The following is a 4,804-nucleotide window of genomic DNA, read 5'->3' as shown; positions in this document are numbered from 1 at the left end:
AACCCTTCAGAGCTTTAGAGAAGGCATTCAGAGGAGGGGAGGCAGGCTCCGCTCCGCGATTGGAGAGCCGGGAGCGAAGGCTCGGCGACGATTGGCTGCCTGGCGCCCGGAGGGCGGGAGAGAGCGCGCGGGTGACGTCTTCCATCGGGGATTGGCCTTCGCGACCTTGGTTGAAGGATGGGCCGGCGAACCGTTGAGGGGCGGGGGCGCGCGCGCGCGGTAGGGAGGGAGCGGTCGTGAGGGAAAGAAACGGCCGCTGGTCGTACGGTCTTTTTCTTCTCCCGCTCGCTGTTGGCTCGGTTTCCCGCCGGCGCAGCTGGGTGGAGATGGCAGAGATTTACAAAGCGACCGCGGCCCGCCCTGCTAAATTATTATTATCATCAGCATCATCATCATTATTAATAGTGGTATTTGTATAATGCCGCCCTCCACCCGAAGATTACAGGGCGTAAAAACAAAAAAAAAGAAGGCAAAAAGGGAACGCAGTTTACCTCACAAAAGCAATAAAAAGCCAATAACACACGCACAAACACGTTTAAAAGGGCATAGAAGCCCTGTTACTCAGGTACAGAACTGGGCCTTGGTAATCACTTCAGCCTGAAACTGATTCTCTTGTTTACTCATGTAGTAAAAACAACAACAACGTCATAGGTTGCCACCTATGTCAGAGGTGCATGAGGTGGCAGCATGCCCTTGAAAAAGCTGCTTTGCCTCTGAGTCAGCACCCAAGGTTTCCAGGTCTCCATGTGCCTCCTTGGAAGGCCATGTCACCAGTAATGATGGGTCGTTAACAGCCAGCCCATAAATGAAGCTAGATGAGGCATCTGCCTCAGGCAGCAGGATCCACTGGGCCAGCAGATCCTGATGTAGGTCTTTGCCACCACATGAATTCTTTTTCCCACACCGCCCCCCGCCATTCCCCTGCGAAGTGGTTCTGGTTAAACAAATAGCAAATAGCAGGCAGAACTTCCTCTAACTAGGGCTTTACTTCGTATCCGAAATAAACGGAGGGAAGGACGCGTGTAAACAACGATGAGCGGGTGACAACCTCGGCACACCCACGACTAAACCTGCGCAGAAAACTTCCTATCTCTGTCATTCCTCCCTGGCAATAAGTTTATTAAATTTGTATGGTGCCCTTTGTCCAAAGATCACAGGGCGCTTCGGATCAGATGTGGTAAAGAGTTAGAAACTGTGCCACTAAGAAAAAAAAAACCCTATGCCAACGCTAAGGCTGAGGTTCAAAGAAGCAGAGAACTAAGAAACGCATGGTGGATAAAAAAAGCTCAAGAGATCCAGCACTTAGCCGACACTCATGATGCACAGAGTTTCTTTAAAGCCACAAAGACCATCTACGGGCCAATAAATCACTGTACTACACTTCTAAAAGATAAAGAAGCTATTGCACTGCACTGGAAAGAACATTACTAACATCTCCTTAAGCCCAACTCCCCCGTAGCTGCTGAGGTCCTCTCACAAATTCCACAAAACCAAGATAGAGATGAGCTTGCAGTATCTCCAAATCTGGGAGAGTTGTGTACAGCTGTTAACCAAATGAAAAACAACAAAGCCAGCGGACCTGATGGGATACCTGCCAATGTCTTTCAAATGGGTGGAATTGAACTTACACAACAACTTCACAAGCTCATTAAAAAAATCTGGGAGAGAGAAGAGATCCCAGCAGACTTTAGGGATGCCAAAATTATCAATCTCTTTAAAAATAAATAAGATAAATGCAGAGAGCAAAACCAACCCCTGTATATGGCGTTTATTGATCTGACTAAGGCTTTCAGCACTGAAAATCATAATGTCCTGTGGACTGTCCTTCTAAAAATTGGCTGCCCAGATAAATTTGTGAACATCAATCAGCTCCTCCATGATAATATGACAGCAACAATCGCAGATAACAATGGCTCTCAAAGTGAACCATTCACAGTGGGATCAGGTGTTAAACAGGTGTTATTGGTGTTATTGCCCCAACTCTATTCATTATTTTCATTGCCGTTATCCTATACTTTGTCGAAGGGAAACTCCCCACCAGAGTAGAAATCATATATCGAACACATGGAAAGCTCTTTAATCTGAGCAGGCTGAAAGCAAAGAGTAAGGTTACCATAATTTCCATCATAGAGATTCAGTATGCTGATGACAATGTAGTGTGTGCACACTCAGAGGATGGCCTCCAAACCATCCTAAATATCTTTGCAGAAGCTTACAAAGCTTACGAAGCTCAACATCCAAAAAACCAAAGTGCTGCACCAACAAGTACAAAATAACCCCTCTGCAGCACCACAAATCCAACGCAATGGTGTAACGTTGGAAAATGTCAATCACTTCTCCTACCTGGGTAGTTATCTTTCCACAAGGGCCAAAATTTGTGCCAAAATCCAGCATCGCCTGAGCTCTGCAAGTGCGGCTTTCTCCCGACTGAAGTGCAGTGTTTGAGGACCGGGACATTCACAGGGAAACCAAAATGCTTGTTTATAAAGCTATTGTAATACCAATCTTACTGTATGCTTGCGAAACATGGACCACTCATAAACGCCATCTCCAACTCCTTGAAAGATTCCATCATTGGTGTCTCTGAAAAACTTTACACATCACTTGGGAAGACAGGTGAACTAATATCAGTATACTGGAAGAAGCAAAGATCACCAGTGTTGAAGCAATGATTCTTCAACATCAACTTTGTTGGACTGGTCCTGTTGTGTGGATGCCTGATTATCATCTTCCAAAGCAACTACTCTATTCTGAACTTAAAAATGGAGAGCGCAATGCTTGTGATCAACAAAAGAGGTTTAAAGACTGTCTCAAGGCAAATTTTTAAAAATGTAGTATAAACAATTGGGAAACACTTGTTTGTGAGCGCTCCAATTAGAGAACAACCTTTACCAAAGGTGTCATGGGTTTTTTTAAGACACTCGAACTCAGGATAAAAGGGAGAAATGTGCTAAGAGGAAGGCACGCTTGGCAAATCCACACCATGATCAACTCCTGTCCAGAAACCAATGTCCCCACTGTGGAAAGATGTGTGGATCCAGAATTTGCCTCCACAGTCACTTACGGACTCATTGTTAAAACCGTGTTTATGGAAGACAATCTTACTCAGCTAGGAGTGATCACCAAAGAAGATCAGATCTCTGCCCACCTGAAATCTTCATTTCCAGCAATGGACAGCTCCATCTTTTCAGTATGCTACCTGACAAACATTGGAATATTTGGTGAAACTTCATAGAATCAGAATTGGAAGGGAGCCCCAAGGGGTCATCTGGTTCAACCCCCTGCAAAACAGGAATCTCAACTAGATCATACATAGCTTCTTTTGTTATGCAAGAAAAATTATCCTTATATCTGTTGTAGTCATCAGGAAAGAGGGCACATGTGTTTGGAAGATTCTGCAATTCGCTTTAATTAAACATGAATATGATAACCACAAGAGGCACTTGCAAGATAGTAAAACATGGGGGGGGGGGACCATAAAAATAGGGCAGTGAGCTGCAACACCCACTTCCCCGTACACAAACACACCCACACTCCCATATGCTTATATCATTATATTTTGAAGGATTTTAATTGTAAACTGCTGTAGGATCCAATTTCGCCTGATAAATGAAAAATGAAAAAAGATGCAGGTTCCACCTGTAAAACAAAATTTGACACACCCATTCCTTCAAGCCACTGAGTGGGGTTTTTCTTTCAGCGACTGGACCTGAAACCTGACCTTTAAAAAATCACCTGGCCATTTTGAACCACAATTAGTATTTATTTGTTTAAATATTTATAGGCCACACTAATAAGAATATTGCCAGCAAGGCAGTAGTAGCCACCTGTGCCACTCTGGCTTTGATTAGCACTTGGTGCAAAGTTTGGTTAAACTAGGCCTAGGAGAATGTAACTTGTGTAAAGTAGTGGAAGGGAGGAATTTTAATTGGAGCAGTGGTGGTGGGGTGTGTGGCTTTATCAAACCCTTTCCATCTCCTCTGAGCTCCAAAAGTTGAGGCAAGATGGGGATATGCTGAGCATTCACATCTACTCTACCATTGCTTGGCATGGACCACATTCCAAGATTCAGGTCATTGCTAGTCATGTCTAATACAACCCTGATTCCAAATAGCCCAAGCAAGCAAATCCTACCCATTGTTCTGGCAAGCCAGTCTGGCAAGCCAAACAAAAAATGGGTTGTCTCTCCTTCCTGTAAAGCTAAGGATGCAATTACTATGCTCACTTTCCAGGGAAAAGGGCCCAGTTAGATATCACCTGGCACAAAGGAAGCCATAGGAAGCTGCAAGTTTGAGTAAATGAAGAGTAAGAGGGTGTTGCTGCTTAACCCTTTCCCCTGTAGACAATTTGCTGCTGCGAAACCTCTCCCAGCTGTTTTTCCAACCCAGTTAAATCATATTATAGGGTAATTTTTTTAAAAAAATGGAAATATGAAACTCCCATATGTGGTAATACCAAATTAATGAAAATACATTGGTACCTTGGGTTACAAATGCTTCGGGTTACAAACTCCGCTAACCCGGAAGTAGTACCTTGGGTTGAGAACTTTTCCCCAGGATGAGAATGGAAATCATGTGTTGGCGGCAGCGGGAGGCCCCATTAGTAAAAGTGTGCCTCAGGTTAAGAACGGTTTCGGGTTAAGAACGGACCTCTGGAATGAATTAAGTTCGTAACCCAAGGTACCACTGTATTGGTGAAAGTAGTAAATATCAAAGAAATAATTGTCATTATTGATAACTATAATTCCTTTCCCCAAAGCTCCCCTCCAATATAAAGGTAAAGGTACCCCAGACCATTAGGTCCA

This window comes from Podarcis erhardii (assembly GCF_964252035.2).
Source record: "Podarcis erhardii genome assembly, chromosome: 8".
Classification (NCBI taxonomy): domain Eukaryota; kingdom Metazoa; phylum Chordata; class Lepidosauria; order Squamata; family Lacertidae; genus Podarcis; species Podarcis erhardii.
The sequence above is the reverse complement of the archived record's forward strand: the minus strand, read 5'-3'. Positions refer to the sequence as shown.